Source organism: Podarcis raffonei, chromosome 6 (genome assembly GCF_027172205.1).
Source record: "Podarcis raffonei isolate rPodRaf1 chromosome 6, rPodRaf1.pri, whole genome shotgun sequence".
NCBI lineage: Eukaryota > Metazoa > Chordata > Lepidosauria > Squamata > Lacertidae > Podarcis > Podarcis raffonei.
The window spans coordinates 99076235-99101031 of record NC_070607.1 but is presented as its reverse complement, the minus strand read 5'-3'; positions in this window follow the sequence as shown (position 1 = coordinate 99101031).

Sequence of the window (24797 nt, the reverse complement as noted above, 5' to 3'; positions counted from 1 at the left end):
CCTTTGGGGTAAAAACAGAGGCAAAGTGGGGGTTGAGTAGTTCCACCTTTTCTCTGTCACCCAAGAACTTTTCTCTGTCTTCCCCACACAGAGGACCTACCACTTGCTTGTTCTTCCTCTTACTTCAGATATAGCCAAAGAAACCATTTTTTATTATGTTTAACCTCTTGCAAGCCTGAGCTCATTCTGAGCTTTAGCCAGCCTGACTTTCCCCCTGCAACTGTTGGCTACTCGTCTATACTCTTCCTTAGTGATTTCCCCTTTCTCCAATTTCTTATACATGCCCTTCTTAACTCTCAGCTCATCTGTATTGCTGGGGGTCGAAGTAGGGGACCTCGAAGACCCTTCCAGCTCTGCGATTCTGCACTTGCCTAGGGAGAAACTAGACCAACTTTGTGCTTCTGTGACCCACTGCTTTCTGTGCTGGTGTGGATGACTCAGTGTGCAACACAAGAGTGTAAAAATCCATAGCACATGTTACCAGCAGGTGGAACTCACCAGCACAGGATGTGGCTAAATCCAGGAATGTACCGGATGAAAACAATAGGCAGGGTATTTCCAGAGATGACATTTCTAGTGCTACCAGTTATAGTTATGCTGTCTTGGCGGAAGGAGCTGGACAGGCCTGGAAATGGGGAGTTTCCTGGGATGAGAATACACCATGGAATCCTACCTGGTGCTGCTAGATATGGAGTCTGTGAAGGGGAAAACATGTAGGAATTCTCTTTTGGGGCTCCTCCAAACACATGAGGAACACGATCTCTAGAGGTCCCAAAGCAATGCAGAGCTCGCTTCCTCTGGAATATCCCTGGATCAGCTGCTGGTTCCCAGGAGGAAGTGGATCCAGTGGTTCCTGCATCACAGTGGGTTGGACTACTAGATGATTCTTGGCATCTCTTCCTGCTCTTCCAAGCCTATGATTCTGTGGATTCTAGTTGTGAAGCCCCTGGGAACTGCCTGATCTGGGCTCTTCCTGTTGGCATCCAACAAATCCTTGCCTCTCAGGACTGCCTTGAAACAAATCTCCCCACATCATGCCAAAATATATAAAATATAGATGTTGTAAAGTTAGAATCATAGTATTTTAGATTAGGAAGGGACCTGCAGCTGCAGCTCCCTTACAGGGAGACCAAACCAGCCATGTACATGAACTGGGTTAAAGCTCCAGCGGAACTTCAGGCCAGTCTCCGCGTGGCTTTCTTCTCCCTAGAATATTATCCCTTCTAACTACAGTTTGTTAAAGCTCTGGTTTTCCCAGTAGTGATGAATGGAAGTGAGAGCTGGACCATAAAGATGGCTGATCGCCAAAGAATGGATGCTTTTGAATTCTGGTGCTGGAGGAGACTCTGGAGAGTCCTGTGGACTGCAAGAAGACCAAACCTCTCCATTCTGAAGGAAATCAGCCCTGAGTGCTCACTGGAAGGACAGATCCTGAAGCTGAGGCTCCAAGACTTTGGCCACCTCATGAGAAGAGAAGACTCCCTGGAAAAGACCCTGATGTTGGGAAAGATGGAGGGCACAAGGAGAAGGGGACGACAGAGGACGAGATGGTGGGACAGTGTTCTCGAAGCTTCCAGCATGAGTTTGATCAAACTGGGGGAGGCAGTGGAAGACAGGAGTGCCTGGCGTGCTCTGGTCCAGGGGGTCACGAAGAGTCGGACACGACTAAACAACAACAACAAAACTACAGTCTTCCTCTACCTGCCTTGATTTACACATGAAGAGGAAATCCTATGATTTCCTCTATGGATCCCACAGTTTATGCTTCCAGAAGACACCCTCTGTTTCTTGCCATAGTCCTTCTTTCACTTGCCAACAAATCCACCACCAACCATTGCTCAAAATTGAATCCTGCCCGCAATTCTATTTAACATATAATATTTCAAGATGCCCAAATAGGGAGTTTATTCTTTCACGTCCATTTCATCCCTTGAACTCGTCTTTGCCATGTCCACATGGGTTTTAAAAATCCTTCTCATGATGTTATTCTTTCTTCTTTCGTTCTATGTGCACAACATGCTGGCTGCTGGTCTACATACACCCCTAGATTAATCCTCTTCTTTAAAACGTCCACTCCTGTAGTTTTTTACATGATAGAAGTTTATAAAATGATGCCTGTCATGGGGAAAGTGGACCGATAAAAGTTTCTCTCTCTTTCTCTGCTGACGCTAGAACTTGTGGACAAATCATGAAGCAGAGTGTTGAAAGATTTGGGGCAGACAAAAGTATGTGTGGGTTTTGTGTGAGCATCGCTTGTGTGGGTTCTCTTTACTATTCACTTGTGTTCCTTTGGTGGTGAGAGAAGTTGGGGTTGGCCATGGGTGTGGTTGCTTGTTTGTGATTAGCTTTGGTGAACTTTTTTTCGTGTGTGAGTGGGGTGGGTGGGTGTTTTTAAATCAGGTTTGCCAGATTTTTCATATGCTGTTGGCGGATTCTTGTCATTGTCTTGTTGGGCTGTGTGATGTGATAAAGGGGAGCCATACAGGGTGAAGGCATCTTCTTCTATTTGTCCCCGTGTCGGTTTCAGTTTATTGGCTAGTTTTTCTACTAAGGCTGTTTCCTATACTATTTGGTACCATTGGTCCATGCTTACTCCTGACAGGTCTCTCCAGTGTCTGCTTATGGTGTTTCTGGCTGCTGAGAGCAGGTGGGTTATGAGTTCTTTGTGATGTGAGTGGGCATTATTGTCTTGGAATGTGTTTAGTAGGGCCAGTTCTGAGGTAATTTCTAATACTTGCTTAGTTATTTTGCATATTTCTCGTATGGCTGTTGTCCAAAATAGTTGGATTTTGGGGCATTCCCACCACATGTGGAGGTTTGTGTCTGTGGAGGTGCACCCTCTCCAGCATTTTGGTGAGGTTCCTGGGCGTATTAGCGCTAGTTTCCTTGGTGTTAGGTACCATCTGTGAGTGAGTTTCAAGGTTAGTTATTTTCTTTTTGTTGATATGGATTTAAAGGAGGGGTTTAGACCACATTCTAGTCCACTGAGTGGGTTAATATCATAGCCTATGTTGTTTTCCCATTCTTTTTTGATTATGTATAGGGGGTTTGTAGGATTTTGGAGTAATATTTTGTATATTGCGGATACCATCCCTTTGTCGTGTCACTTTGTTGCTAGGCTTTTCAAGGTGGCTATGAAGAAAGAATAAAACAAATTAAGGTCAGGCACAATATTTTTTTTAATGTAGGCAGCAATAAGAGCAGCAATAAAAGATACCGTTTGTTTAGCACCTTTAGAGAGATTACCAAAATTATCCGATACTTTTATACTTATCGTACTTCTGACTTTCCTCACTCATCTTATTTTCTTCTTTAGTGTTCTAGTCTATATCAATACAGAGCAGCTCTGGGTTTCCTTTGTTAATTTTATATCTCCTAACCCTGCTAGATTCTCTTAATCTTTTGATTAATCTTTCTGCTTAACGATATCCTGTTTTAATTCGTTGGAAGCCGCCAATAGTGGCTGGGGCAACCTCGTCAGATGGGCATCCTAATAATAATAATAATAATAATAATAATAATAATAATAATAGGAAAACAGAACATCTTCAATATAAATGGGGAACTTATATTTTGTATCCTTTGTTCATTGTTTACTTCTATAGCACCACGGTAGGTGCAATAGCAAACATCGTCAGATACCTATTTAAGAGTATTCTTACCTACTACAATGTCTACTATATACAGACCCAAGAAATCTAACCAGGGCGGAGAAGGTGAAATGGCTGCTGTTACTGATGACTCTGTGACTTATAAAGTGGCTCTCTGTGCTTTGGCAGCTAGGAAGATTAGGAAGAAAGAACAGGATGGGCTAGCGGTCAGTTGCAAAGGGGACTCCGAGATCTAATTTGCACATTTTATTTGAGAATTGCTTTTTATTCTGTGTAATAAGAAATTTTGGTGGATTTGACCATGGTTTTACTGCATATGTAGCAACTGCTCTCTCTCTCTCTGTGTGTCTTCTTTTCTTTTCTTTTCCTTCTTTGCATGTTGCCATGGCCTTTGGCTAGCATAATAGAATGCAATAAACCTGAAAGAGTATTCTCCTGGAAAAAGAGAACATGCTTGTTTTGCTCCTCTTTTAAAAACTACCTGTCTTGATAGCTGTCCATTTACTAAAGATCTTATATGTAGCCGGGTTAAAATAATTGGTCTGAGACAGCAAGCCTTTCGAAGCTTTCTTTGTAAGTGGCCACCCTATCCTGTCAAAAGACTTCTCACCACCAACGGAAGGCAGGAAGGCCCCAGTTCCTTCATACTGTGCCAAATATGTCATACTGGGTACTTTTCAGCTATCCAGCTTGTGTTGGTAATCTGTTAGAAACCTGGCTTTGCATTACAAATTTATCCACAAAGAATTCCATCCTCTCTGCAAATAGAAATGTTGCAACCTTGCAATCAAGGTCAAAGCATTGATAGATGCGATTGTGTTACAGGTAAAACGCAGGTTCCCTGTAGTTGGCACGGTGGCATATTAGGAAATGGAATTTGGCTGTCAACGAGATGTTCTCATAAGTCACCATGCAAAAGTATTTCCGGCTCCACCCAGAGAGGGTATATAAACTAGGATAGTTCAGTCCTGGTCCAAAGGAGCTGCCTCTCAGCGCCACCATGAAGTCGGGTGGCCTCTTGCTCCTTGTGGGGTCCTTGGTCCTCTGGACTGCCCTGCTGGCTGCACCACACACAGGTAAGGAGAGGCAGTTGTTGGGATGCAAAGCCAGCGGCCTCATGGGCTGGGACCATCTAGGCAAGGAAAGGATGTGGGATTTCTTCTTCTGGTGGAGGAAATCAGGAAATGGTTTTGCAATGAGGAAGAGTGGACATGCAGTTCTGGGACTTGCATGACAAAGGCAGGTTTCAAATTTGGAATCGGGCAGTGGGTGGGTGGGAATTTTGGGATGGGAAGGAAGAGTAGCCGGAGGGAACTGCAGGGCTCAGAATGAGCTGCTCAGCTTCTGCAGCAGGAAAGTGAATCCACAGGATTGCATAGCTCACATTTCCCTAACCATTCTGTGAACTGAAATGCCCCTGTCCTCCAAAAGTCACACATCTCTGAATTCGGTGATGCAGTACCCCAACCCAAAAATTCATAGAATCATAGAAGTGTCGGAAGGTCCTCAGAAGATTGTCTAGTCCAATCTTCTGAATATGAATTTACAAAGGGCATTATGTTGGGGGAAATTGCTTGCAGAAACGTGTATACAAAACCTGTATCTTACGAGAAATGTGCTTGAAATACAGACATTCAGTTTTGTGCACAATTTCTGAAACAAAATTTGCAGACCGATGCAGAAATGTGTGTGTGTGAGAGAGAGCCAAAGTCAAGACTGAAAATTTAGAAGCTGAATTGGGCAGATGCTGAGCGTGCCCTCTCTTGGGCTCTGAGAGCAGAACTGGCTTCACAGAGCAAAATGGGAGCCTGGTTGTTGCATGGAGGCTGAGGAGAGAGGAGCAAGGGGGACCCAGGGGCTGAGGTGGGCCGGAACTGGCACATTCTCCAGGGGCCACAAGCTGCAAAGAACTACAGAGCAAATGGACTTGGGCTGGATGGCCACCCGGGATGCAAGCCTGAGATTTTGTGCTGAGGTGCATGATTTTTTTTGGGGGGGGGAGTGGGATCCTCTAGTACAGTGGTTCTCAACCTGTGGGTCCCCAGATGTTGTTGGACTACAACTCCCATCATCCCTGAGCTAGTACAAATCAATACAAGCAGGTGAACATGAGATGCAATAAGAGGAACAGTGGAGGGAGTTGGAGAATAAAAGACTGAGAGGTGATATGAAACCCGTTTTCAAATATCTGAAGGAGATTCCAACTAAATATTGGGAAATATTCTGGCAGTAAGAGCTGTTTGACAGTGGAACAGACTCCTTTGGGAGGTTGTGGACTCTCCTTCCATTGGAGGTTTCCAAAGAGAGGTTGGGTGGCCTTCTGTCAGGGATTCTTTAGCTGAAATTCTGCACTGCAGGGGGCTGGACTAGATGATCCTTGGGGTCCCTTCCAGCTCTAGGATTCTTTGATTCTTCAGCTAGGATTCCTGCATTGCTGGGAGTGGAAGTAGGGGACCTTGAGGACCCTTCCAACTCTACGATTCTGCACTTGGCTAGGGAGAGACTTTGATGCCCAGTTGCTTCCTATCAGTGAGCAGAACCTGGCAGAGTTTTACCCAGTGTGAGAGATTCTGTTACTCTCTGTGGCTAGACAGGAGGAGGAATGCGGTGGCTGGAGCCCATCCAAGCTAAACAGAGATGGCTGGGGAGCTAATTGCTGCCACAGCTCCTGGGATTGCTTCATGCCCAGCGATGCCCAGGGCCAAGATACAGAGAAGGAAGAAGCTTCATGCTCACCTGCCTGGACCTTGGTGCCTGGTGCATCACGAGCCACTCTGGGGCAAAGGTTTTCTGCAGCGTGGTCAAGGGGCTCTGGCCGCACCAAACCCCTCTGCAGCCTCCCTGCCTCACTGAGCGCCAGCCCCATCCCACATGGAGCAACAGCTCCAAAGCTGTACACCTCCCTCGCCTCACACACCTTGTTGTCACAAACGGGAGCCACACCTGTGGCAGGAGGGCGGAGGGTGTTGCCTCCCTCACTTCGCCCAAACTGCTGCACGTCCTGCAGATCAGATCAGAGGTGAAGCTGAAGGTTGGAAGATTTGGGACAGAGGGAAGGAAGTCCTCCTTCACACGGCTCAGACTGTGGAACTCCCTCCCACAGGAAGCAGTGGTGGGCAATAAGCTAGGTGGCTTTAGAAGAGGACTGGACAAATTCAGGGAGGAGGAGAGGGCTATGGATGGCTCCAAGGCAAGATGGATCTGCTCTGCCTCCGCAGTCGGAGACAGCAATACTTCTCCAGTGGCCGGAAACCGCAGGCGGAAGGAGCTGCTCTGATGCTTGGATCCTGCTTGTGGGTTGGCCACTGTGAGAAGAGGATGCTGGTGAGATGGCCACTGGCCTGATCCAGCAGGTTCTTCTTAGGTTCCTTTGTTCTAGGACTGGTCTCTGAACTCAGCAGTGGGCTGCATGAAGGTCAACAAAGGGACCCTGAATCCTGGCAAGATGGAGGTGCTGGGGGGGTGCAGTTGGTCAGCTGCCTCCTTTGGATGGGGAGAAGAACAGGTTCCATGTTTCATCAAATCCATCTCTAGAGGCACAGATGACCTCAGTAGCCAGGAGTGCCTTTCCCCGGCTTTGGCCATTTCTGGACCAGGAGAACCTGACCACTATGTGTGCTGGTAATCTCCAGGTTGGATTATTGAAGGAGTGTCTTCAACCCCATCATCCAACCCAGACATTGAGGTCCATCTCCAAGGGCCTTCTGGTGGGAAGTGAAGTTGCAGGGAACCAGGCAGAAGGCCTTCTCAGTGGTGGCAACCTCCCTGTGGAACACCCTCCCATCAGATAAACAACTACATGAAATAAACAACTACATGACTTTCTGAAGATATCTTAAGGCAGCCCTGTATTGGGAAATTTTTAATGCTTGATGTCCCACTGTGTTTCTGGTATGCTGGAAGCTGCCAAGAATGGCTGAGGTAACCCAGTCAGATGGGGGGGGGGTAGGTAATAAATGATGATGATGATGATGATGATGATGATGATGATGTCTATGTGGGGCTGCCCCTGAAGTTGGTGCACAAGCTCCAGCTAGTGCAAAATGGGGCATCTTGGCTGCTCACGTTTTACCCATCTCAACTTGGCTCTTGTCTATGAAAGATGTGTTTGCACCTGGGCAACAGAAGGAGGATGGGCACCCTGCATTTCCCATGCACACACGCACACATTATGAGGATGTCAGGGGACTGGGAATAGCCACTGTGGGAACTGAGAGGAAGTTAACTAACTGCATGCCCTTCATATTTTCTGTCTTCAGAGACACCAGGAAGGGCATCTCTTGCCCCTCGCTGTGCCCAGACGGAAGCCACACCCGAGTGCAAAGAAGCCTCCGGGAAGAATGCCAAGGTGAGAAAGAATGCGGATCTGGCCCAGAACAGCCCTGTGGCTGAGGAGCTGCAAGGCGTCTCTGATGAAAAGTCAGCGAGTGGAGAAACCACTGGGAAGCCACTGTCTGAAGCGGGACGTGTCGCCAATGATGGGCCGGCTGCCTCTGGGGGGCAGCCAGGAAACGGAGAAGGGGCAGGGGCTGGTGTTGAACTGGGCAGACTCCCCAGTGGGGAAACGCCAGCAAAGCTTGCAAGGCCACCCCCCCTTGAGGAACTGGACGACCGTGACGACGACGATGAAGATGACGAAGACGATGACGACGATGACGATGAAGACGATGATGACGACGACGATGACGACGATGATGACGATGACGACGACGATGACGATGACGACGATGATGACGACGATGATGACGATGATGATGACGATGACGATGGTGGTGGTGATGGCGATTGACCCCGGCCTGTATCCTTGGGGTCCCTGGCCAGCCTGAAGGAAGCAGCGCAGGCAGAGCGCCTTGCCCCAGCGTGTGAGATAGGGAAAGATAAAGCTCCTCAAAGTAGCGCATGGGCAGTTGCATGGGCAGAGTTCTCGCCACGTCACAAACTGCAGAGAGGGAACTTGCTCCATCCCTGGGTCACATGCTGGGGCATCTTTCTTGCTGCATCACAGACCTTGGCCTCTCTGGAAGAGGATAGATAGATAGATGGATAGATAAATAGACAGATAGCTAAGAGGAGCAGACGCAAGGCCTAGCTGGCCCAGCCTCCTGTTCCCATAGATTGGACCCCCCCCCCCCGATTCCCTCAAGGGAAACCCCACAGTCATGCAGGCAGGGAGGGGTCCCCTTCTAGCGCTGCTTCCTCTACAACTGGTTGTTGTTGAGTCGTTTAACGTGTCCGACTCTTCGTGGCCCCCTGGACCAGAGCACGCCAGACACTCCTGTCTTCCACTGCCTCCCACAGTTGGTAGCTTCTATGACACTGTCCCACCACCTCATCCCCTTCTCCTTGTGCCCTCCATCTTCCCCAACATCAGGGTCTTTTCCAGGGAGTCTTCTCTTCTCATGAGGTGGCCAAAGTCTTCGAGCTCTGATCCTGGCGTGTAGGCAGTAGAGATTCTTCAGTTTCTCTGCTCAGCGGAAAAGGCCCTCAGCCTCATCCCTTGGGAAACTCTCTGCTCACATTCATCTCAGCAGGGATTGTGCTGGAGAACTTTAGCCGTGGTGCCTGTGTTGCAAGTGGGTGGGGAAGGCTAGTTGACCCCCTCCCCACTGAGAGCCAGTGTGGTGTAGTGGTTAAGAGCGGTGGACTCCTAATCTGGGGAACTGGGTTCACGTCTCCGCTCCTCCACCTGCAGCTGCTGGGAGACCTTGGGCCAGTCACACTTCTCTGAAGTCTCTCAGCCCCACTCACCTCACGGAGTGTTTGTTGTGGGGGAGGAAGGGAAAGGAGATTGTGAGCCGCTTTGGGACTCCTTAAAGGGAGTGAAAGGCGGGATATCAAATCCAAACTCTTCTTCTTCTTCCAACTGTACAATTCTATGAGCTTCCCGGGGGGAAGTGTTCCAGTGTTTGCCCTGAACCTTGCTTCATGCTGGAGGTCCCACAGAGCTGCCTCTTGAAATCCAAAGGGACACTCTCCCACCGGCTGGGGGTGCAGGACTCAGGGGCTCCCCGTGTGGGTTTTATGAACCAGCAAGCCTCACTGGCCTGTTGTGCAGCACCATGGCCACCAGAGGGCAGCACTGGCAGGCCTTTTGCAAAACTCAGAAGCAAACATTCCAGCTGTTCTTAAAATGACACCTGTTTGCATGGCAAATACCAGCTCCCTTGCTTTGGTGCTGCAAAGGTTGATCTAATCCACCTTCCCGAAGGCCTCGACTGTCTTGCTGTTCAGATGATGATGAGCTGGATGAAGTGGATTTTGGCCTTTCAATGTTCCTGCCAACTGAGTTTTGACAGTCAGTAAAATTACACATACCTTTACAAAACATCTGTTTGGCATAATATAATCATGGAATTGTACAGCTGGAGGGGGCCTCCAGGGGACATTAGTCCAACCAAGGCAGAAAAATACCGCTCAAGAAACCCTGACTGCTGGTCATCCAACCTTAAAACCCCCAATGAAGCATAGAAGCAAAGCTCTGTGGCGGTTGGAAGGGACCCCACAATTAATTATGTTTATATTCGCCTGCTTTGATATAAGCTAATTGTCATGCTTTGATGGTGCCCTTATCTAGGGGCTTGAGATACTGCGCCCAGAGCCCAGAGAGGGAAAGTCTCTGCAGTGTTTGGTATATAATACCCAAACATTGCAGATACTTTCCCTCTCTCTATAATTTTCTGTTTAATACTCATTTAAATGAGTTTAAATACTCATTTAAACATCCTTGAAATATCAATAACTTTCCTTCGCCTCTTTCCATGGTTCATTTTGCGTATCCTAAATCCCTGCATATTTTACAAAAACTAAAGCGTTCAGTATTCCCTTATTACATCCATCAAAACTTATTTACACTGTTGAATTTATCTGAATGCTGCCACCGTTTTCAAGTGCACACAATTTCCACCCATGTATTCAATAAACGTTTTCCAATCTTCTCTAAATATATGTTCTTCATGTTCTCTTATTCTACAGTATATGTTAAGTCTGCAAGCTGCGCGTTGTTTGGGTATTTGTCATGTGCAAACTCTTGGCCAGGTGGCTGACGTATGTTGCTCTGTTCTATGAAGAATGTTTGCAAGTTTGCACAGGCGCAGATAAGCCATCTCCTTGCCGCAGAGGCCCTCCCAGGACTTTAAAGAACTGGCAGGCTGGCTTGCTAGAAGTCTATACCTTTCTTCAATAAAGCATTAGGACAGATCACTCTGATGTCTTCAGCACCCTTCTTTTGGAATCCTGTATGCCATGGCTCCTATGACCCCAATTCTGGCTCTGTGGGGCGTGTTATAGGAATTCTAAGGTCATATATATATAATATATATATAATAAATGTACAAGGCAAACACATACACAAGTATACAAACCACGTGTCTGAAATAGTACATGAGAACAATCCTGAAGCCATTTTGACTCTCCCAAATTGACCTCAAATATTTCTCTGCAGGGAGGAAGGAAACGGGGAAAGCTTTCTAATGGTCTTTGGACTGTAGGGCTTACACCTCCCTTTTCAAATACAGCCTGGCAAGTATCTGTTAAGCTGAGCACACTCTCAATATGCGTAAGAGATTCAGGAACTAAGTATTTACCATCTCCAAGGAATGGCCAGGCTACCCAGAAAAGGCAATCAGATAAGGCATGATCAGGTATCCTGGCAGACAGGAGAGAAGCAACACACCCAAATTTCTGCTGGGGAGCACCTCTTTCTCTGATGTATGTATGATGTTTTGGGGGTGCTCTTGAGCTACAGGGGGCAATTTCAAAAGTCTATATCAGGGCTTGCACACCAATGTTCTGGGTTCCTCTCCTTTCTCCCTGCGTGAGGGGAATGGGGACCCTGTTGCAACAGTTCAATAAAGATCAGGCTTACTAGCTACTTTGCTTCTCAATATTCTCTGGCTTCTGTTATTTTCTCCTACTGATAGAGAACCTACAAAAGGACTCTATATGGGCTCTTGGGGATTCAAACCGCCAACCTTCTGATCGGCAAGTCCTAGGCCCTGTGGTTTAACCCACAAATCACAAAAAAACCACAACAACTTCAATCCTAAAAAAAGTTCAACAACTCTGGGGTAAAATCATAAAAAAGCCCAACAAGTTAAATCCTAAAAAAAGTCAACAACTTTGGTTGGCCCTCACAGCCCTTCACTTCATCAAATCTGGTCTGTCAGGGGTGCCTCAGGGCTCCATCCTCTCCCCCAGTTCCCTGCAGATTTATTTCTGATGCATCAGGAGTTGTTCTGCCTTCTCACCTCTTCTGCTGTTCTCTTTGTTTTCAGCATGATTGCGATGATGTCAGCTGAAAATCTCATGCAAAGCACTCACTTGTAATAGCCATGCATAATAGCTGTTATATAATGTTTCTATTGTCTGCATCCTGATAACATACATTGATAATGCAATACGGGAGCAAAGAGGGCACCTGTCACTCTGATCATCAGTAAAGACTGTGTAGGCGGCAATCCTTATAATTGGGGATCTTTTGAAAACCACTCTCTGTCAGACTACGGCACCAGCGTCTGAGATGTTGCAACCGTAGAATAGAGTTGTCGTAACTCCGTACGATGGCTGTGGACTGCCTTGTGAGGTTGCTGCAAGTTACTCATTCTCAACCCACCCTCCCAGCAGAACCTGCAGAGCGAAGATGAGAACACTGGACTGCACTGCACTGCAAGGTTGTCGTAAGCGACTCCCTGTCTCAGCTTCCTGCAGCAATGCTACCTTTGCCTCTCCCCATTGCAAGATGGAGGCAGGAATAGTGGACCATTTGTTTATTTAGCCTCCCCTCCCCAAAGCCAGAAAAAACTGGAGAGCAAATTTATGCTGCTGTTCTCATGCCCTGCCCCACATTTCCCCAGTGATTGCCTGGGCTTATAATGGGGGAGGCTACCTCTTAGTTATCCTGGTCCCAGGCTACAGAGAGCGCTGTGGAGCAGGACCCACCTGCAATTCAGCCCTGCAGCTTATTGGCAGCCGGCGGGATTCTTTCAGCAGCGGAGTCACAGGATTCCTCCATGAGCAATTGAGTTGGCGTGCATGCGCATGCACACACACACACACGCAGAGACACAAACAGACACAGACACATACTGTATGTGTGTGTGTGTGTGTGTATATATATATATATATATATATATATATATAATTGTTATTAAGTTTTCTGTTTTACAATTTTAAATACCTGTTTAAACATCCTAACAATATCAATGACTTCCCTTCTTCTCTGTCCATGGTTCATTTTGCGTATCCTAAATCCCTGCATATTTTACAAAAACTAAAGCGTTCAGTATTCCATTATTCCATCCATCGAAACTTGTTTACACTGTTGAATTTATCTTAATGCTGCCAACGTTTTCAAGTGTACACAATTTCCTCCCATATATTCAACAAACATTTTCCAATCTTCTTTAAACTTATGTTCTTCTTGTTCTCTTATTCTATATGTTAAATCTGCAAGCTGGGCATATTCCATCAGTTGCCATTCTTCTTTAGTTGGGACCTCACTGATAAAGCCCATTTTTGGGCTGATAAAACACGGGCTCGAGTTGGCACATTTCGTCCCAGTGGCAGCTTCCAGGTCAGCCTCGGGGGGCAGCCCCAAACACAGCCCTTTGCAGCTGTCCAGCCTCTCATCTCCTAGCACATAGATCAGTGCTCCCCAACTTTTTTATCGCCGCGGACCGGTAAATGTTTGATAATTTTTCCGTGGCCCGCTTGTTTTGATTTAATAATTTTAATTTAATTGTAATTAAACATGCCTTCAAAATAAAATACAGCTACACCAAAAAACGAATATAAAGTGATTTATTTTATTTAACTCACTAGAATGACAAATCAATGAGAACCCTGAGCTTGTTTCTTTGCAACAAGACGGTTCCATCTGGGGGTAATAGGGGACAATGACACCCGAAGTGTGTTTCTTATGTCCAGTTTATTCCGTTGTTTTGTTTTGATTGCTGTCACTGCAGAAAACCCCGCTTCACACAGATAGGTTGTCGGAAATGGCAATAGGGATTTAAGTGCTGTGGTGGCAATCTCAGGGTATTCCGCCATGACTTTAATCCAGAACATCGGCAGAGTTGTTGTCTTGAACGTAGTTTTAAGGCCACCGTCATTTGCAATCTCCAGCAGTTCTTCTTCTTCTTGCATAGACATGCTAGATTCACCTGATTTGTTGGCAAATGGGTCGCGGATCCATTCCTTACCAGCTCGTGGGTCTTTTGTGGTTGGGAAGTAGCGCTCAAACTCTTTTAAAAGCAAAGACAGGTGATCGTGCACCAACTGGCAGAATGAATGTTCAAGCTCAGTCTGGCCTACAATCCCTGCTAATGTCTGAAACATGTCCAAAATGCCTCTGTTCACGCGCCGTCCCCACAACTCCAGTTTGGCTTTAAATGCAGCTACTTTGTCTGACAACTTGAAAACAGTTGTCATTTTCCCCTGAAGGCCCAGATTGAGTTCATTGAGCAGGCTGAATATGTCACACAGGTAAGCCAGTTTTGCGACCCATACCTTGTCACTGAAATGTGCTGCCAGCGGTGACTTCTTTTCTGAGAGAAATCTTTGCAATGGCTCTCGTAATTCAAATACTCTGGTTAGCGATTTTCCTCTGGATAACCATCTTATTTGTGTGTATAAGAGAAGGCATCTGTACTCTGCGTCCATCTCCTCACAAAGCTGCTCAAACAGGCGCGAGTTAAGTGCGTGTGCTTTGATGTGGTTAATAACTTTAACGACGTCCATCAATATGCTGTTAAATTCCAGTGACATTTTTTGGCTTGCCAGCATTTCCCTGTGAATGAAACAATGCGTAGATTCACTCTCAGGTGCAACCTCCTTAATCCGAGCAGTTAAACCAGACAGTCGTCCGGTCATGGCAGAAGCTCCGTCTGTGCATATGCTGACACAAAAGGACCATTTCAGTTTTTCTGATATATAACCATCCAGTGACTTGAACAGTTCTGCTCCTGTGGTGTTGGTTGGCAAAGATAGTGCACATAACAAATCCTCATGCACATCCTCCTGATATAGATATCGCACAGTTTATTGTAATTTTTTGTTTTATTATTTTTTTGTTCTTCTTTGTTCTTTCTCTTATGTTTGTAATTTTTTGAAATGTTAATAAATATTATTATATATATAAAAATAGATATCGCACATAAACAAGTAGTAGTGCCTTGTTGTTGATCTCTGTAGATTCGTCAACCTGGAGTGCGTACCACGGTGATGTATTAATCCTCTCCAACAATTGTGCCTCAATGTCTTCGGCTATTTCCTCAATGCGCCTAGTCACAGTGCTAGCTGACAAAGGCACATGTGCTATCTTTTCCACAGCAGCCTCTCCTAGAAGTTCTTTAGTGGAGGGCAAGATCAATTCTTCACCAATAGTAAATGGCTTTTTAGCCTTAGCAATGCGGTTAGCCACCAAATATGATGCTCTCAGTGCATTCTCCTTTATTGATGTGGTGGCCCTCATAAATATCTTCTGTGCTTCGTGCTCCCGTTTTTTTCTTTCAAAATACTCCAGGGGCTTGTCTTTTATGCCAGGGTGCTTGGCGGTCAAGTGGCGAAGCAGTTTTGAAGGTTTCATTGCCTCATTAGAGAGCTTCTCGCCGCAAACTATGCAGAGCGGTTTTGATGCGTGGGAATCCCCTGTCCCGATAAATCCATATTTCAAATAGGACTCATGGTATTGTCTGTTAAAAGTTGCATGTTTCTTTGATGTTGAAGGCTCTTCTTCTGTCTGTTCACTGGGCCTTTTTTTCTTCCCAAGGAAACTTTCTAACGATGTCTGTTTCATACTCATTTTTGCTAATTTGTGGGTTAAAGCAGACACACTAACGTCAGTACACACGAGTACCGGTGAACAGATAGAAGAGCTAGAAGAGTGATACCTTCTCTTTCTCTTCACTCCACTGCTGCTTGCAACCGCTCAGCTCCAGATGTCACCTAAATCCGAATGTAAATCAAAAAACTATCAACGCAAAAATGTGATCAGTGTTTTAAATATATGACCAGTGTATCAAAATAACTGTGAAATATATATATAAATCACAAAAGATGACTGTGCCCCCTTTCAACACAGAGATCATCGCGCCATAGTGCTGAGTCTCCTCAATAGCAGAGAACCCCCGCCCCCCCCTCCGTGCACTTATGCCTGAACCCGCACAAACACATTCGACCCAGGAGTTGTTGACCTAAATAAGTGCAATAGGCCTGGGTGAATGAGAGGGCATTCTAATAAAACCATTGCTGCTCCTCTTTCCATCTGATAGTGCTGAGTCCCCCCCTCCGTGCACTTACCTCACGGCAGCTTCTCTTCAGTCCCCTTCAGACCTCGAGTCCTCAGTCCTCCCGTGGCGCCTCCTCCTCGGCCAGTGGCGTGAGGTTTGCCTTTCGGCCAATCAGGAAGCGGGAGGACCCGCCACAGTGAAATGATTTGAAGTTCCTCGGGCGGCCCGGTGCCGATTGATCCACGGACCGGCACGGGTCCTCTGCCCGGGAGTTGGGGAACACTGACATAGATGACAGTGGCAAGGCAAGCCAGATCTCAAATGGGGTCCCTCCCAGTACTATGATTCTGTATCCAAAATGCGTACACCTCTGCAGAAAGGCAAGGGCCTGGAAAAGGTGGTTCTGGGAGAGCAGGGGTGGGGCAGGCTTTGAGTGGTGGCCCAGCTGTGCCCCTATCTGGACGGGGATGGCTTAATTTCTGTGGTCTATGCCCTGGTAGCCTCTAGGTTACAGGGGTCAGCAAACTTTTTCAGCAGGGGGCCGGTCCACTGTCCCTCAGACCTTGTGGGGGGCCAGACTATATTTTGGAAAAAAAATACGAATTCATTCCTATGCCCCACAAATAACTCAAGGATGCACTTTCAATAAAAGGACACATTCTACTCATGTAAAAACATGCTGATTCCTGGACCATCCGCGGGCTGGATTGAGAAGGCAATTGTGCCGGATCCGGCCCCCGGGCCTTAGGTTGCCTACTCATGGGTTACGGCAACGCGTTACATGCAGGGCTGCCTCTGAAGACGGTTCAGAAGCTTCAGCTGGTGCAGAATTCAGAAGCCAGGCTGCTCCCTGGGGTAAGGTGGCTTGAGTATCTCACAGGGATCCTGGCCCAGCTGCCCTGGCTGCCAGTGAGTTTCCAGGCTCAATTCAAAGTGCTGGTTTGGACCTCAAGGACTGCCTCTCCCCATGTGAACTGACCCGGTCCCTGTGCTTATAACCTGAGGCCCTTCTTCGTGTGCCTCCTCCATGAGAGGTCCAGAGGGTAGCAGAACAAGAAAGGGCCTTTTCTGTGGTGGCTCCCTGCTTGTGTAATGCTTTCCCCAGGGAGTCCTGCCTGGTGCCTTCATTACATCTCTTTAAAGGGTAAAGGGACCCCTGACCATTAGGTCCAGTCGTGGCCGACTCTGGGGTTGCGGTGCTCATCTCGCTTTACTGGCCGAGGGAGCCGGCGTACAGCTTCCGGGTCATGTGGCCAGCAGGACTAAGCCGCTTGTGGCGAACCAGAGCAGTGCACGGAAACACCATTTACCTTCCCACCGGAGCGGTACCTATTTATCTACTTGCACTTTGATGTGCTTTCGAACTGCTAGGTTGGCAGGAGCTGGGACCGAGCAACGGGAGCTCACCCCGTCGCGGGGATTCAAACTGCTGACCTTCCAATCGGCAAGCCCTAGGCTCTGTGGTTTAACCCACAGTGCCACCCGTGTCCCTACATCTCTTTAGGTGCCAGGAAAAAACCCATTCCTCTTCTCTCAGGCCTTTGGCGAATTAAACAATCGATGGCCTTTTAAACTGGGGGCAGAGTATTGTTTTTGTTTGTTACTAATTTATGCATTTTGTGTTTTTATATTGTAAACTGCCCTTTGATCCTCGAATAGGAGGAGGAGGAGGAAGAAGAGGAGTTTTGGTTCTCATTTTCCCAATCTTCAGTTCTCCACATTTCCTACAGCAATCTGAGAAATAAATCCTCGTAACCAGCATTTCAGTGCAAATTTCTCCTATACAAATGTGCATGCTGTTTAGCCTAATGTGCATGTTTTTGCAACCCCCCCAATTTAATGTATTTTTGTATGTTATAAGGGTTATTGTTTGCTACTAAATTATGTTTTCTTTTGATGTTTATATTGTGAATCGCCTTGTGATCCTCGAATGAAGGGCAGTAAAGAAAATTTAATAATAACGATGATAACGATAACAACAATGACGATGACAACATTTCGACACACACTTTATCCATCCTGGCATTTGCATATTTGTATACATGACTTGGCTGGAAAACTGCATTGCAAAATTTGGAGACGTGAGTATTTCAAAGGACGGCTGTGTTCCAGCTCTTGCATTGCTTTGGAAAGTGTGGCTTTGTTAGGTTCCGGGTGAAAAAGAAACAGAGAAGGAAATGAAAACCAGAGTGTGGTCAGAGCTGACTATGGGCTGTGGGTGGTGCTTTCTTGAAAGTTTCAGGGAAGCACGGATGGGGCCCCCGGGGGGGTGGGGGGTGGGCTTCCTCTGCCTCAGCCTCTGTGCCTTGCGAGCAGCTTCTTAATTTGGGAGGCCAAGGAAGTAACAAGGAAATCAGCTAGCCTGGGCTTGCCAGGGAAGCCTGGCTCTGCAAAAAGCTTTGGGAACTGATGAGGAGCTCAGTTGACAAAGGAAGAAAGGGAAGGGAGGAAGGAGATGAAGGATGAGCACAGATGAGTAGCCTGCAGCTGTTGGGATCATGTCAGGGAAGCAAAAGGGTCAGAGAGGGCATGGAGCGGGGTTGGCAAGGCTTACTGAAATATACTCGGAGTTGAGAGTAGATTTCCTGCTCTTTATTCAGCTCATAGGGTGAGGAGGAATGGAGGTTCCCTCAGAATGTCTGCTTTATATACATTGTTTACACAATGGGCCCCACGTGATTGGCTAATTCCGGGATTCACCTGTAGGCCAATCAGGTTGCGGATTCACTTCCACCTGGAGCTGGGTTGGGTGGCTCCTGTGGACCAATCAGACTGCTGCATTCTGGACCCGATTGTTCTAGGACCAATCAGACTGCTGCATTCTGAATCCTATTGTTCTAGGACCAATCAGACTGCAGCATTTTGGATCCTATTCAACTCAGTACATAACACCTACCTTGCCTGGGCCGGTTCACTGCTGCGGAGCCCCCTTCATGGGCCGGATCGCGGTCCTATGTGAGAGCACCGGCCTGTGATTTCTGGCATCTGTGTCTGCACAGATGCAATTTCCAGCACCGCGAAAGCGAGTCCCTGTGCTGTGTTGCAGTGGTTTAGCACAGCACCCGGGGACTTGCCAGCGGGCAGCTCAGTTCGGAGGCGGCTCATGGGCTGGTTAAATGATGCCCATGGACCAGTTGTGGCCCATGGGCCTTAAGTTGCTGACCCCTGGCATGGAGGCTGGCAAGGCAGAGGATGAGGAGGTGGTGGTGGTGTAATGGTCCCAGGTGGGGCAGCTCAGCTCCTGAAGGGAGAAGTGGATGCAGAAGTTTTGCATAAGAAGCATGACTGCTTGGTCTTCTTTACTATTATTAATCCTGATATCTCCTGGAGTTCTTCCTTTTCTTGCTTGGTCATATTTTTGACTATCATGTTGGTTTTATTCTTGTTTAACTTGAAGCCGGCTACTTCCCCAAATTCTAATATTCTTTCAGTTATCTGTAGTATGCTTTCTTTGGGGTTTTCAACGGTCAGAATCAGGTCATCCGCAAATGCTTTGATCTTATATTCCCTTTTCCCTAATGAGATACCAAGTATTTAGGAATTTGGCTCACCAATAATAATAGTAATCTATTCAAAGATAATTACTGTACATAAAAACTTGTTGGCAGAATGGCAGGTGGTTAAAATGAACGTGTTGCCGAAACTGATGCATCTATTCCAAATGATACCGACAATTGGAGGAATTGGAAGTCTTAGATTATGGCAAAAAGAGATATGCAAATTCATATTGCAGTGTAAAAATAATTATTCATAAACAGTTTATAAGTAAATAAGGAAGCCAGATACAGGAATAAGGAAGTATTTTATTTTGTTGTTTGTATTGTTGTATGTTATGCTCACTGTATGTTATGTTCACGTTTAATGAGGGTGGGTTGTGTACTGGGGGTGGGGTGGGGTGTTTATGTTATGTTGTAAATAAAATTCCAATAAAAATTATTTAAATTAAGAAGCATGACTGCAATTCATGCTAATAAGGAATGGGTCCTGTGGATCAAACCTAACAGTGGAAAAACGAAATTACTGGTTAAGAATATGGGAATCCAAGAAAAAGAGGAACTAGAAAGCTAGGAGAATGAATGGGGACACATTTCTGCTGTCTTTCTTTCCAGGAGGTTGGAAAACTGTACTCCGGGCATTCATCAGCCGTTCCTCAAACAGATTTTCAGAGCTTTGTGCAAGGCTTGCCACTCCTCAAGACATTTGTCAGTGGTGACTTAAGAAGAAGGGATGCAGGGAATCCTTATCAATTTTTCAGATGACACCGAACTTGGAGAGACCTCAGGAGACAGGAAAAATATTCAAAATGATTTTGGTTGAATGGAAAACGAAGAAAAGAAACCCTCGCAAAATGAAATTCAACAGAGACAAATGCAAATTTCCACACGTAGGCATAAATAGTTAACCAATTTGTAGGAGGAAGATTCCTGAATCGTCAGAAGTAAATGCGGAAAGTATCTGAGGATTGTCATCAACCATAAACTGAGCATGAGTCAGCTGTGTGATGCAGCTCCAAGAAAGGCTAACATGATTTTATGCTGCAGAACCAGATTTCCCAAGTCATAAAAATAATAGTTCCACTTTATTCTAAACCAGGCAGATGTCATTTGCAGTTCCAGGCACTGCACTTGAAGTTGGATACAGACCAATTGGAATGGGCAGAGAAGGACAGCAAGTTCATTTATTTGTTTATTACTGCTCCTCCTCCTTTTATTATTATTTATTCCCTGCCCTTCTGGTTGAGTTTCTCCAGTTACTCTGGGCAGCTTCCAGAATAATATATATATATATATATATATATACACACACACACACACACACACACACATATATATATATATATATATATATATGTCAAACATTAAAAACGTCTCGATAGTATTATTAAAATTTGTACAGTGGTACCTCAGGTTACATTCGCTTCAGGTTACAGACGCTTCAGGTTACAGACTCCGCTAACCCAGAAATAGTACCTTGGGTTAAGAACTTTGCTGCAGGATGAGAACAGAAATTGTCCTCTGGCGGCGCAGCGGCAGCGAGAGGCCCCATTAGCTAAAGTGGTGCTTCAGGTTAAGAACAGTTTCAGGTTAAGAACGGACCTCCGGAATGAATTAAGTACTTAACCCGAGGTACCACTGTATAGCGCTCTTCATCCGGAGGACTCAGGGTGGTTCACAGCATAAAAATACAAGATAAGAACACAAAATGCATAATAAAAACAAGAACAAGAACAAAACAAACCAGTAAATCTCCCCCTTTCAGCAGAAGTGTACAAAAGTGTGAATAAGAACTAATTCACACAAAACATATGGACACCATTAGAGGCAACAAACGGGCACAGCAAAACACAAGAAGAGAAAAGGCAAATTTAAACCCCTAAAACTAAGAGGAAGAATTGAGCAAACCAAACCTGGGCAAAGAGGAAAGTCTTCGCCTGTTATCATAGAATCATAGAATCATAGAGTTGGAAGAGACCACAAGGGCCATTGGAAGGTTATCAATTAACCTTCCAACACCGGCCAACTGTTGGATTCAGGATGCTCAGAACCAAGAGACGGCTGCTCACCATTTGCCGTCAGGCTCAGAAGAGAACAGGCAGTGAATGTCGATCTTCCAAGGAAGGCGGAAGATGAACAACTTTGGCTGCAGGAGCTGAGTTCTGCCCTAAGTGCAGCCTCAGCGCCATCTTCCAGGGCTGCCCCACATAGAATGCATTGCAGTAATCCAACTGGTGGTGGGGGGGTTAGTAGACCACGGATCCTTGCTTGCTGGATCATCACCTTGTCATGGTGAGTGGGCTTGCACGTTCCTATGACCCTTGTGAGCGAAGCCGTCGGGAATCTCGTACTCCCAGCTGGGTCACCCAGGGCGGTGAGGTCAAAGGGAAGGAGCTAGACAAAGAATTTGAAATATACTCGGAGTCGAGAGTGGATTTCATGCTCTTTATTCAGCTCATAGTGGTGAGGAGGGAATGAAAGTCCCCTCAAAGTATCTGCTTTATATACATTATTTACACAACGGGCCCCACGTGATTGGCTAATTCCGGGATTCTCCTGTAGGCCAATCAGGTTGCGGATTCCCTTCCACCTGGAGCTGGATTGGGTGGCTCCTGCGGACCAATCAGACTGCTGCATTCTGGGTCCTATTGTTCGAGGATCAATCAGACTGCTGCATTCTGAGTCCTATTGTTCTAGGACCAATCAGACTGCTGCGATTTGGATCCTATTGTTCTAGGACCAATCAGACTGCTGCATTTTGGATCCTATTGTTCTAGGACCAATCAGACTGCTGCATTTTGGATCCTATTGTTCTAGGACCGATCAGACTGCTGCATTTTGGATCCTATTCAACTCAGTACATAACAAAATTGTTGGTGCTTCTCAGTGAGAGACGGCCCTCTCCCGGCACCGGTCCAGTACGTGTAGCACAGCATAGCACAGCATTCACTCCTCGGGACGTTCAATCAAGCAGCAGAGCTTAGCAGAAGCTGAGACTGAGGGTATGTAGCATCTGGGTTTAGTGGTTTATTTACAGGATCAAAATCAAGAACAGAGCAATCACGGCATGTCTATTCTCCTCCCAGAGAGAACAACAACAGAGCAGAACCAAGAACAAAGAAGAGGGAAGTGGCGCACAGTTCCTTCCCTTCCCACGCTTCCAAAGAATGGAATGTCACACACACTCTGCAGCACGGGAGGGAATGAAACTCCTGACCAGAATGATCCATGAAGTCCTCAATGGCAGAACAGGCGGATGATGACAAGCGGTATGTTACAAGGGCTGTGAAGGCGGATGGAGGCTGCAGCAGAGGTCGTCGTGATCCTCATGCCATCGGAATAGAGCCTTACTGTGCGTTGGTCAGCGTGCACTGATCTACACACATAAAACAAATTCACGCACAGGCGTCTTCCAAAAACCCATCCCAAGCCCCAAAAGTCCCATGGCGATTGACAAATGGTAACGGGGGCAGGATTGTCAAATTTGGAAGCCCCTAGTCATGAACCGGCACATGGGCGGTGGATACAGATTCAGTCGTTCTGACTCAATGAACGAGGCAGTTGAGCAGCTCGGCAGCTGTATCCATGACTGAGCAGCCCTTTTTAGGATCCACTCTGCTCACCCTGAAAAGGGGGAGGGGTTAGAAAAGGTGCCCTAAACATAATCTGCCTCCCTTTCCCCCTGACTGGATTACCGCGCCCAGTGGGGTCACCACCCAGTGGTCAGAAAAGACAATTGAACTTTGGAACATGGAATATATGGACTTTGTTGGATAACACAGACAGCCAACGTCCTGAATGCAGAATGCGTTGCAAGAGAGCTGCGACGTTTTAACATCGATATTGCAGCGCTTCAAGAAACTCGAAGAGCAGGCGAGGGACAACTGAAGGAAGAAAACGAGGCTACACATTCTTCTGGAAAGGTCTATCTGAACAAGAACTCTGAATACATGGGGAAGGCTTCGCTATCAGAAACGATCTTGTGACGCTCCTGTCAGAAGTCGCTACAGGCGTTAATGAGCAACTCTCAACCCTTCGAATAAAGCTCACCAAAAACCAACAGGCTACTATTATAAACGCTTATTCACCAACACTGGATGCTGATGAAGACATTAAAGTAAAATTTTACTCACAGCTGGATACTGTCCTATTAGAGACGCCTAAGGAAGATAAAATTATCCTCCTGGGAGAATGAATGGGGGCACATTTCTGCTGTCTTTCTTTCCAGGTGGTTGGAAAACTGTCCTCCGGGCATTCATCAGCCGTTCCTCAAAGAGATTTTCAGAGCTTTGTGCAAGGCCTGCCACTCCTCCAGACATTTGTCAGTGGTGACTTAAGAAGAAGGGATGCAGGGAATCCTTATCAATTTTTCAGATGACACCGAACTTGGAGAGACCTCAGGAGACAGGAAAAATATTCAAAATGATTTTCGTTGAATGGAAAACGAAGAAAAGAAACCCTCGCAAAATGAAATTCAACAGAGACAAATGCAAATTTCCACACGTAGGCATAAATAGAGAAACAATTTGTAGGAGGAAGATTCCTGAATCGTCAGAAGTAAATGTGGAAAGTATCTGAGGATTGTCATCAACCATGAACTGAGCATGAGTCAGCTGTGTGATGCAGCTCCAAGAAAGGCTAACATGATTTTATGCTGCAGAACCAGAATTCCCAAGTCATAAAAATAATAGTTCCACTTTATTCCAAACCAGGCAGATGTCATTTGCAGTTCCAGGCACTGCACTTGAAGTTGGATACAGACCAATTGGAATGGGCAGAGAAGGACAGCAAGTTCATTTATTTCTTTATTACTGCTCCTCCTCCTTTTATTATTATTTATTCCCTGCCTTTCTGGTTGAGTTTCTCCAGTCACTCTGGGCAGCTTCCAGATTTTTTATATATATATATATATATATATATATATATATATATATATATATATATGTCAAACATTAAAAACGTCCTGATAGTATTATTAAAATTTGTACAGTGGTACCTCAGGTTACATTCACTTCAGGTTACAGACGCTTCAGGTTACAGACTCCGCTAACCCAGAAATAGTACCTCGGGTTAAGAACTTTGCTGCAGGATGAGAACAGAAATTGTGCTCTGGCGGTGCAGCGGCAGCGGGAGGCCCCATTAGCTAAAGTGGTGCTTCAGGTTAAGAACAGTTTCAGGTTAAGAACGGACCTCTGGAATGAATTAAGTACTTAACCCGAGGTACCACTGTATAGCGCTCTTCATCCGGAGGACTCAGGGTGGTTCACAGCATAAAAATACAAGATAAGAACACAAAATGCATAATAAAAACAAGAACAAAACAAACCAGTAAATCTCCCCCTTTCAGCAGAAGTGTACAAAAGTGTGAATAAGAACTAATTCACACAAAACATATGGACACCATTAGAGGCAACAAACGGGCACAGCAAAACACAAGAAGAGAAAAGGCAAATTTAAACCCCTAA